Below are 12,436 nucleotides of genomic sequence, written 5' to 3' on the forward strand. Positions count from 1 at the left end.
AGTGAAGTTGCCACCTCGTTGTGGTTTCTTGGTGGTTTCTATTTGAGGAGAGATTGGGGAAGACTGATCCCCTTGGTCAAGAGGTTCATCCATAAATTCATAATCAGTCCCATCATTCATCAAGTTGGTGAAATATGCATCATTTTGTTGCTGACTCATCTATACACAAGGTAAAGAAAATTATGGCAACATATATTGGGTTGGAGAAATAACTAAGATTCCCAATTGGGAGCAAATTAATTAATAATTGGAGATCATGCATGCTTGTGTCTGTGTTGACATGCAAGTACAGGTCATTTATACTTCATATGAAGCTAATATATGTCATTCATACAGCTGTGCTTGCATGTGTTTGGACGTTTGTGTCTGTGTCTCTATATTTAACTACATTTCCAATTCTAGTTCTTGTGAATGTCAAAACTGACATGTTTATCAACATACCTTCTTTTTAATGTTACTCATTTTTTCATTTCATTGGAAGTAGGTGAAACTCATGCACAATTACTGCTACCTATTTGAAATCCTATATATCTAGGTAGCAAGATCCAAAAGCAAAAGACAAAAAAAAAAAAGAAGCACAAATCAGCAGACCAACACAGACATTCAACTAGGACAGACCAGCAGACAGCAGCAAGCTCCACAATAGAGACCATCACAGCAGACAGCAGCAAACTCCCCAGACCAGTAGCCAGAGACCATCCCAGCAGACGACACTACACTAGAGATCATCACAGCAGACGGCTACACACTAGCTCAGCCACCATTTGTAAAGCAAAACTAGACCTAGTCTTAAGTATGCTGTGCAAAATCAGTGGTTAATATTGTTAATCATATTATTTAATTTTGATGATGTCTAAAATATATTAGTTAATATACATATTATTTGACACAAATTATTATCTTTTTAAAATATATATATTTGTTAAATATTATTTAAATAAAATAATATTATCTTTTTAAAATATATATGTTAAATATTATTTTAAATATTTTCAAAAACTTTACTATTCACTTTTTGAAAAATAGGGTTAATTACTATTCATCTTTTGACAAATCGATTAATTATATTATTTTGACAAAAATGATTATTTTAAATATTTTCAAAAACTTTACTATTCACTTTTTGAAAAATAGGGTTAATTACTATTCATCTTTTGACAAATTGATTAATTATATTATTTTGACAAAAATGATTGATTGGTTGTATTATTTTGACAAATTTGATATTTATGGGTTGTCTTATTTTGACAAAATTAATATGGAGTGGTAAAATACATTTAGTTTAAAATCTTTACAACATATACAATATTTTAAAGATGACATATATTTTCAGATCCATCATAAATATTATTTATAGAGATTTTTCTGTATGCAAAATTTTGATCAGAACTTATATAACATTATATGCAGAATACATCACGTGCGCTATTAAATTTTTTTACACTACATTAATTATATCATATTATAATTAAACAAGAAGAACAAGATGGAGTTATGTATATATGTATATATATATATATATTATAAACTAGATGGAGAAAATTATTTGTTTGTTTGAAAGTTATGAACTTTGTATTAAATTGTCTACAAAAACGGTGGCTCCATGTTTGAAAAAAACAAGAAGAAAAAATCAATCTTATTTTTATCTTTTTAATTCTTATCATTTGCTGACTATTTAAATTTAAGGAGTGTGCTTATGTAAGCAATGACATCAAGAGCCTGCTTATGTAAGCGATGACATCAGGAGCGTGCTTATGTAAGCGATGACGTCAGGAGCGTGCTTATGTAAGCCATGACGTCAGCAAGGAGCGTCCAACGGGTATATTTTTGTGTATAAATAGAGGTGTTGGATGTGGAGAAAAAATCAAGAACTTGAAGAGAAAATATTTCTGTGAGCTCCAAAATTCTGAGTATTCTGCTCTTTCACTTTCAGATCTAAGTCTAGTTTTTGTTCTTACACTTTCATATCTACTCTTTGTGAGAGAATTATTGTAAAAGTGGGTTCAATTACCACTTATTCTTATTCCTTATTTTTGTGAGAGATTTTGTAAGGATAAGGCATTTATTGTTGAGTGAGGCTCAATAGATAAGAGTAAGTCCTGTGCCAAATCCACAAGCTTGGTGGTGTATTTATTCAATTGATAGTAAAGAAATTCTCAAGGAGGTTCCTTGGGGAGTGGACGTAGGCCTAGCGTGCCGAACCACTATAAATCGCAGTGTTTGATTTTCTCTCTCTATCTCTTCTACTTTTATATTGATAATTATTATTATGTTTTTTTTTATTTATTAAAATTCTGAATATTGTGTTATTTTTAATATTGTAAAATTTTTAATAACCCAATTCACCCCCCCTCTTGGGTTGCCTATCTGGGATAACAAATATCATAACTCCAGCCACACATGAATCCAACTTGAGACTAAGGCCAAGCTTGTCACAGTAGCAGAGCTTAGCAGACTAACAGATCCCAACCTCAGAAGCAGAGTTAGCACAGAATTATCAGAATCAGCACAGATAGATAGGGAAACAAAGAACCACCAATCTGAGGAAAGACTAAGACCCAGACCTCCTTATAAACCTCAGCAACCTGATGCTAATACACACTCTACAGCTTCCTATTTATCAACCACCAAACAACAATGAAAACTTGAACTTCATTGTGGACCCAACAACACTTTCTAAAGTAATGTTTTCTAGTGGTTATATAGCATACTTTGTGATGTGAGGTCTCATATTCAATTGTTATTAATGATTTGTATGAATGGAAACAAAAAAAAAAATGTCCCTTTGCTTTTTATAGAAAGCAAAATAAAAATGATCCACAAATGTAATTGTTAGTGCATTTTAATGTTTGACTATATATAAGGTGTATTAGAAAAATCTATTGACAAGTTTTGGCTAATGGCATAGAGGAAGTACCCTTGATCATATGACACATCAGAAAAATGCAGTGTAAGAGTGACATTGTGTGAGACAATGAGATTCAAGATCCTATAAGGTGCAATGAGAGAACGGTGAGAAAGTGAAACACCAGGAATCCAATTATAAGGAGCACCTAATAGGGTATAGGCAATGAGATTGAAATCAATTGGGATAGAAGCACAACACTTATCTTGGGGATAGTCACACACAAAAGGCCGTTTGCGACCAAGAATATTAGCAACAATATCCGCATTAAACTCAAAACTTTTACCCCTCACATACATTCAAAAAGATGATGAATTAGAGGATGAATGTTGCAATAAAATTCTCGAACCCAAGACCTATGCACTATGTCATCAAAATTCAACACAACATTACCACCCAAACAATCAAACCAATTCCTAATAGAAAGCTCATCAAATGTGTTGGGTTCAACATTTCGTTCTAGTAACACTGCGATCAATGAACTGTGCATTACACAGATTTTGATGGTCTTTAGAGCGAAAGGAATATGAATCAAAAGAGCCTTTTTTAGCTGATTGCTTGGTTTTCTTTCTAGAAGAAGATGAAGCCTTGAAACAAAATTTTCAAAACTACTGAGATGGACGAGACAAAAAATACCAAAGAAAAAATAAAGGAACTAAGAAATTTACCACCTACAAATGATATGGAAGAGACAATTATATGGAAGAGACAATGATATTTCTTAGTTCATATCAGCTACTAAGAAATTTTTGTATCATAGAGAGAAACCTATTATGTAGATATAGAGGGAGGGAGAGTGAAGCATTGTCCATATTGTTTCCCTGCAATTATTACTACAGTCTAATTTTCAAGGCAATATCACAGCCAAATCAATATTCCTCGCAGAAAATCATTTTCCTAACTCATTGTGCTATACAATTACAAACTCTCTCTGTCTCTCTCTCATACGAGAGAGCAACCTACCTAACCAACATGTTCATTTGCCATGAAATTTCAGTGAATTGTAGCTATGCGGGTCTTTATCTAAGTTCAATAGTGACTGCATCCTAACATCTAACCCCACTATAAGTTCGTATTGACAACACTACTCTTTCTAGCGGCCCCATTTAAGATGAAATTCCAGTGTTGCTATTTTGAGCACTTATCTGTAAATAAAAAAATATGTGATTTTAGAATTACTGATTTTGCAGAACAAAATTGCATTGCTTTGACCCATGACTTCACATCTTACTTATCTTGAGTTTTAGTCTACTAAAGTGACTTCTGTTTGAGTTTTATAAACTTGACTGTTAAAAGAATGAGATTTTTCTAGTAAAATTTGATAAATTTAATGTTTTGGGATTCTAATACTTGATTTGGTGTGGCAGGAGGTGCATGTGGGTATGGCAATTTGTATGGCCAAGGCTATGGCACTAACACCGTAGCACTAAGCACTGCTCTGTTCAACAATGGATTGAGCTGTGGGGCATGCTATCAGATCAAATGCAATAGTGACCCACAATTGTGCCTCCCTGGGACCATCATTGTGACTGCTACAAACTTCTGTCCACCTAACCCTTCCCAATCTAATGACAATGGTGGGTGGTGCAACCCTCCCCTCCAACACTTTGATCTGGCAGAGCCTACTTTCTTGCAAATTGCTCAATACAGAGCTGGAATTGTTCCAGTCTCTTTTCAAAGGTAAGGGTTGCTCTCTAATTACCCTCACAACTTTGCTAGTTGCACTGAACACAGATAAGGGTGTGGACCCAACACCACTCTCTATGTCTCTCATGTCATGTAGAACTTTTTATATTTATTTTTCTGCAACTAGTATTATGTACATATACCCTCAACATTCCTAAAAGTCAAACAAATTAACTAAAAAATTAGTCAAAGCAATTTGCTTAATCTGTGCTAGTTAATTTGACTATCGAATAAAGACCAATGAGTTTGTGATGTCTTATCGAGTGTGATACTCGGATCAAGTCTTACTGTCAGTAGTTTCTCCCTTCTTTAAATAAACTAATGAATATGGTTGTGTAGTGGTCTTGACAGGGTGCCCTGTGTGAAGAAAGTTACCTGATCCTATGTCTCTCAGAATCTCATACCTTTCCATGTTTGTTTATCACCAAACACCCTTCCCTTATAACAATAATAACTGTTTTCGTTTTCTCACTCACTCTCCCTCCCCTCCCCTTCCTTCCCCTCCTTCCTTCCTTATATCAATTAATCAATCAATCAATTTGTATTTGTTGAGGCATTCCATTTTGCTTTCAAATCAATAGCTGTAAAGATATCTTCTTTCATCAAGACTTTCCAAAGGTCCAAACCAACCAATGATTTGCAGGTCCTAATTCATAAACTAATTTTATCCCTATGTCCTGATTGCTGATCATTGAAAGTAAAATTGATAAACTAAAATTCATAAACTAAACATCATCTATTTTCAAGGAAAGGCATTCAGTCCCCATTGTGAGGAGTTTTTTTACTTTCATTAAATCAGATGCCTTTGATAAGTTGGTCTTTCAGACAGGTGTAAACAGTATATTGACACAATTTTAAATTCGGATGCATAATTTTGGTCTAGACTTTGATGTTTTACATTATATACAGGAAGATGTGCATTGCATTCAAGTTGTCTATACTCCATACGACATAAATATGAGATTAAATATGAAATTTTAAATCAGATTGGATGCCTCGAGGGTTGCAGATTGCTTTTCTCAGAGAGAGAAGGTTTATCAGTTGCATAGAAGGGGAAGACAGAGAGACAGAAGGATCCATACCTTGAGGAAGAGGTCAGATAGAGGGAGTTGCAGACAACAGTGAAGGGGATGGTCGATTTCGTGCTGAAGGAGTAGATTGACTTCACGCTGAAGGAGTAGATCGATTTCGCGGGAGAGACGTGTTTGAAGAAGGAGCAGAATACTTTCGCAGGAGAGACGAGTTTGGAGAGCCTTCAATCACTCTCCAATTGAAGCCAGCAGGGAAGGGATGAGGGAAAATAGGAAGCCGTTTAGCCAGCCGATTGGAGTGAGAATTTAGGGTAATATTAGCTAAAATAGCTAACAGGATTAATATGCCTCTTCCCTTGGAGTTGCTCTAATAAGAAAACATTACATGACATGATATGTCCCATTCACTCTGTTTTGACTTTAAATTTTGAATTTGTATTTTTAGTAATTTTTTAATTATTTTTTTATTCCTTTTTAAATCTACTTAATTCAGATATACTTAAAAAATACAACATTTGTGAAAAATATTTTAAAAATTCACTAAATGCAAAAGAAATAAAAATAAAATAAAAGATAAATTACACCCACCTCCCTTGGATTTTGAAAAAAATACAACCAGCCCCACACTTTTGATATAATTGTACTAACTCTCCTTTTAGTATGATTAAAGCAACTGAAACACCAATTAGCTTGTTTGGTTTTGCTTTCCAGAAAACACTTTTTAGATACTTTACTTTTTTTATTTTTCATATTTTTTTTTGTTTTCAATGAATGTTTTTAATATTTTAAGTAATTTTTTAAATTTTTAGACATACCTAACATAAATACACTTAAACAGTATAACGTTTGTAAAAAAAATCTTTAAAAAATTCACTAAATACCAAAAATACAAAAATACAAAAAAAAAGTGAAAATTCAATACATTTTTCATATTTTTGTGTATTTATTAATTTTTAAAAATATTTTTTTACAAATATTTTACTATTTAAATATATCTAAGTAAGTTGCATCTAAAAAAGTAAAAAAAATTCCTTAAATTTTAAAAATATTCACTAAAAATAACAAAACACGAAAAACAAAAAACTCAGTTTTTAAAAAACTGAATTTAGAAAACTGAAACCAAATATATTGAATGGTATATCGACACTAAAATAAATTTTAATAGGAAATAGATAACATAATTTTTTCATTCATACGACTAGTGAATCATTAATTAAAAAAAGTGTTATGTGAAATAAAACCTTAATGGAGATGAGCGAAATTTACCAAAAACAATTAAAAAAAATAATAATTCAGTACATTTTTGTATTTATTATATTTATTGAATTAGTTTTAGATTTCTTCATAAATATTTTACTTTTTAAGTACATTTAGATTATGTTATGGGTGAAACTCAGCCGGGTTCGGTCGGGTTGAGAGGTTGTCCAAACCCAACCCAACTTGTACTGAGACCTGTCCAGACCCGAATTGTAACCCGAGGTTGCCTGCTCAAATCCGACCCGAGTTAAACCCGAATTACTTGAATTGTAAATAAATTTCAGTTTTTTTTTTAAAGCTACATTATTAAATTATTAAAAAAAATTATATATAGAAAATCATTAATACAATCAAAACAAATAATTTATATAATGTAAGAGAGATGCCACTATAATAATCCTTACAATTTATAATAGTCCTTACCCTTTAAGGATTATTTACCAATAAATCCTACTTCACAAACTGTTATACCAAATAGTCCCACTTTTATTCTATTATACCAAATAGTCCTGTTGGTGGGTTGATTTGGTCCTTTTTTACTTTTTTTTTCCATTTTTGTTTCACTGCGTGGACGAGAGTGCCCTTGGTTTAATGTGGTACTCTTTTGCGGGGTCAGTTCCTTTGGGTTGGTTTCATGCTAGAGAGAGAGAGAGATGGGTTGGTTTCAGGCTAGAGAGAGAGGAGTAATCAGTCTCTCTTGTGTGTGTGTGCGTGTCTGCTATCCGTGTATCAGTCTGTGTGTTTTTCAGTCTCCCCGATCAAGGCTATGTGCTATTGTTCCACTCTCTTCTTCACACACACACACACACACACACACACACACAGCGAGAGCGAGGGATAGGGTTCTTCTAATTCAGTTCGAGAGTAAGAGAGAGAGAGAGATGGGTTGGTTTCAAACTAGAGAGAGAGGAGTAAGCAGTCTCTCTTGTGTGTGTGTGTCTGCTGTTCGTGTATCAGTCTCTGTGTTTTTCAATATCCCCGATAAAGGCTCTGTGCTATTGTTCCGCTCTCTTCTTCACGAGAGATAGAGAGAGATCAGAGAGAGAGGGCGACAATGTATGTGTGTATCTGTGTGTGATAGGAGAAAGTGAGAGCCCATGCCAGCCCCTGTGTGTGTCTTAACTCAGATCAAAGAGAAGCTGTGTACGTGTGTCCCGTGTATTAGTGTGTGTGTGTATGTCATGTGTGTGTGTGTCTCAGTGTGAGTGTTAACCCCCAAACACACCAAACTCAGCCCAATAAAATACCCCTTACAGCCCTTTGCCATTCTGTGACACCCTGTGTGTGTCTTAACTCAGATCGAAGAGAAGCTGTGTGCGTGTGTCCCGTGTATCAGTTTGTGTGTATGTCGTGTGTGTGTGTTGTGTGTGTGTATCAGTGTGTGTCTTAACTCAGATCGAAGAGAAGCTGTGTGCGTGTGTCCCATGTATCAATGTGTGTGTATGTCATGTGTGTGTGTTGTGTGTGTGTATCTGTGTGTGTGTTAACCCCCAAACACACCAACCCAGCCCAACAAAAAATCCCTTACAGCGCTTTGCCATTCTGTGACACCCTACCAATGTATCACATGCAACACACCACACATCCATTCACTAATCACTCATGTGAGCGACACACGCGCCTCACCCAATTTCCGTCCGACAGCTGCATCAGCAACGGTTAGATGAGGGTAATTACGTCCCTCACAATTGAATCAGACTAAACGGTTTAATAGAATAAAAATGGGACCAATTGGTTCATAAGTTCAAATTTTGGGATTTATTGGTAAATCTCCCTTTATGTTATTTGTATATAAAATATATATTCAATATTATTTAATAATCTAAATTACTTTAATATTATGTAATGACAAATAATTTATATGTATATTTAATATTTTTATATATATCTATACATGTATAATTCGGATTTCAAGTTACTTAGATTGTTTGACGTCTTTGTTCAAGCCCGTACCAAATTTGAAAATATCTTATCTAAACCCTAACACAAATCGGGCTGGGTTCAGATTGCTCAGGTTGAGCCCGTCCAAATTGCATCCCTAGATTATGTCCATCTACAAAATAAGAAAATTTGACTAAAACATGAAAAAAAAAATTACGAAAAATAAAAAACCCAAAAACTATTTTTGAAAATATAAAACCAAACAGTGTGATTATTCTTATATAATTGTCTAATCAAAAATAATTAAGCAATTGTCATATTAGCATACTGAACTTTACTATACCTACGTAATGTTTGTTATTAAATGGTATTAACATGTCTCAATACTAACTTAATATCAACATTGTGTTGAATTTTTACGAAGTTCAATGCGCAACAATAATTTATTTTTATTTTTTTGTGTAGGGTGATTATAAATATATTACACCTCTTATTTGTTATTATTTTTGTTACAATTTTATCCTTTTTAAAAATTACCATTCAAGCCTTAAAAAATTCAAAATCATATCTTCTATCGACTTACCCCTTTCCCTACCACTTCCACCTACCCATTGCCACTATTGTCTTTTCACCAATATCCCTCCCTTTATCTCTGTTGGCATCATAAATAAATAATTTTATTATTAGTTATTATTTATATAATTGCAGAACATGTGACACTCTTCTATTTATTTAAAGGTTATGAGAAGTTATAAATCATTAAACACATGTGAAAAGATGATGGAGAACAAAGTGGAGAACATAGAGTATGAATTGGAGGTTAAAGGAAGTTATAGAGACATAGAGATGAAGTGAAAAATCATGGAGTGTGAAGTGTGGGAGATGGAAGGATATGGTAGTTATTAGGAAGTTTTTTTCTACAAATATTTGCCTATAAATAGACATTCATGGCTACATTGTAAAGGACATCCAGAACTCAAATCAAAGACAATTGATTTCTATTTTTCTGTCATTTATATTTCCTGCACTTAATTTTATGCATTTTATTTTATGCACTTAATTTTTGAAGTATAGGAGTAGAGGTAAATTTTATGCATTTTATTTTATGCACTTCCTTTTTGAAGAATATGAGTAAAAGTAAATTAATGGTTAGTTTGATTGTTCACTCAATCACCCCGATTGTTCACTCAATCATCTTTCTCCGTCTCCCTCATTTTTCTTTTAATTTTTCTTTTCTCTACACTTGGCAATTTTGAAGTCCTCTTCATTGAGGCAAAAGAACCGTTAACACAATCGCTTGATAATTGGTTTGAATTTAATTTGTAAGGATTTTTCAATCCTTGCTAGCACACTTGTATTTATGATATTTTCTTTCATAGGAAAAATAAGTCAACAACCTCCTTCTATTATTCATGCCATTCCTTCTCAACTCATTAGCCTCTATTACCACTTTTGATCCCTCTCCCCGTCAATCTACTACACCTCAAATCCCCATTTTCCCCTTCCTTCTTTCCATTCCCCATTTCCTTCTCCATCACTCCTCCCAAATTTCATCTCCCTTTCAAACCCCTTCATTCATCATTGCCTCATCTTTCTTTTTTTCGTCTTCTTCTTCTTCTTCTTTGAACCTCAATATTCAACCCTATCTCCGTTCATTTAAATCTAACATCCTAGATCTCTTTCTCTTTCTCTCTTATGAGCAGCTATGAGATTAGCAATTGAGGTGGTGCTGAAGAGGCCACGCTGGTAAGAGAAGAGTTTGGTGGGAAAAGGGGAAATAGGAGATTGTGGTGGTGGTGGTGAGAGAGAGAACTGGGGGTAGTGGTTGGAGTTAAGGGAATCGCTGTGGTGGGAAAAGGTTGGGGGTTGCGGTTAGAAGAGAATGAGGGCTAGGGAGGTAGTGGTTGGGGGTGGGTGTGGATTTAGGGTTTGACATGTTATGGACTATGAGAGATTAATGATAAAGGTCTATTTGAAATTATGAAGGGTAGAATGAGATAAAATGAAAATTTTAAATTTTAGAAAATGGTGTAAGTATAAACTAGATCTAATGGGTTAAGTTTATTGTGTAAATAGAAGTTACCAAGGAATTTTAATTTTAATTTTTTTCACCTTCTACATAAAGTCATAACACAGAGATACTGTTAAAAAAAAATCATTTAATGATAAATGAAGAGGATTCCTCTGGTCCATGATTTGGATTGGGGAGTGTTGTTTGGGCTTGTTGAATCCATCACAGGTTCTATTTTGATAATTCGAACTATTTATTTTGTTGGGCATTTCATGTATTTTATTCACACAAAAAAAAAAAAAAAATTGGATCTGATAGTCGTAACCTATTGAATTGATCGCATTTGCCACAAAAAATATACGACAACTGTGTTTATAAAAATAAACTATTTATTTTTTTGTGACAAATGCAATAAATTGAATAGGTTATTGTGGGTGTTAAAATTTGACCTCACAAACAAATCAGATCTCTTTCCTGAGATCCTGGGAACAAAGCTTAAGACTACGCGATAGGATAGAGAAGCCAAACACCTGCACACAATAAGATAACAAACGCCGGTGGCTCGTTCACCCAAAGGCACACCAACAATTAAATCAGTCAACTTATCTCTCAAAAATAACAACTCAATCACTAAGCTCACCAAGTAAAGCGTACTTTAAACACATGGGGGTGCTTTCATTTATAATGAACAATGTCCTCGTCCCCTAGAAGTCTTACTTCATAGGACTCTACCTCTTACAAAGATATCACTTAACAAGACTCCTCTTATTTAGATTATAATAAACCCTCTCCAGAGTTCATCATTAACCAAACATGTAGTTTGATATCAACTAGGACCCTCAGCCCTTATCTGAATATCTTGGACTCCGATATCATCGTATTATATCTCGGTAATCCAAGACTTCCCACGTGGCACCTCGGCTAACTACCTACGCCATGTGGACAACCCAAAAATATGTCCCCACAACTGGCCATAGGTTCTATTACCTCAGCAAACTGAGGTGATGGAACCTACATCTTTTAACCTCCCAACATGTCAGATAAACAACACTCTCAAAGACACTCCTCCGATCAAGATCATAACTAGTCAACTTACAAAAAACAAGAACTCATATGTGTCCACTCATCAAGAACCAAAGACCAAGAACTATGATGCTCCATCTTATTCAAGATCACTCCACTAGCCGAGGTCATCACCTACTAGTTCAAGAACTCCAAGATTCAAATCACATCTTCTCAAAACAAACTCAAAATTTGTAAAACCCAAGCTATATGTAGAATTATTTTTGGATAGAGTCGTAGTTAAATTAAATTGTATGGGTAATTTAGTAATTTTAAGAAATTAGGTTAATAATCCATCATGTAAATGAAGAAAAACAAAAGAAAAAAAAAAGAAAGAAACTGGAGCCTCGTGAAAGTGCTGCGGAAGGTTTGGAGGCTGCTGCTCAAGGGTTTGAAAAGTAGAAAGAAAAAAAAAACAAACAAACAAAGGCATGGATGCTGCGGAGGGAAAAGACAGCAAGGGTTTGAAAAAAAAAATTAAAGAAAAGAAACCAAAAGCAAAAGGAAGAGGGAGGATTCATAAGAGTGGTGGTTTTTCTTTATTCATCACTTAGGTAAGATTTGTTTTATTGTATTCCTATCTATGAATTTAGTGTCAATATA

The sequence above is a fragment of the Camellia sinensis genome, chromosome 15 (assembly GCF_055761805.1).
Source record: "Camellia sinensis isolate YWXY chromosome 15, ASM5576180v1, whole genome shotgun sequence".
NCBI lineage: Eukaryota > Viridiplantae > Streptophyta > Magnoliopsida > Ericales > Theaceae > Camellia > Camellia sinensis.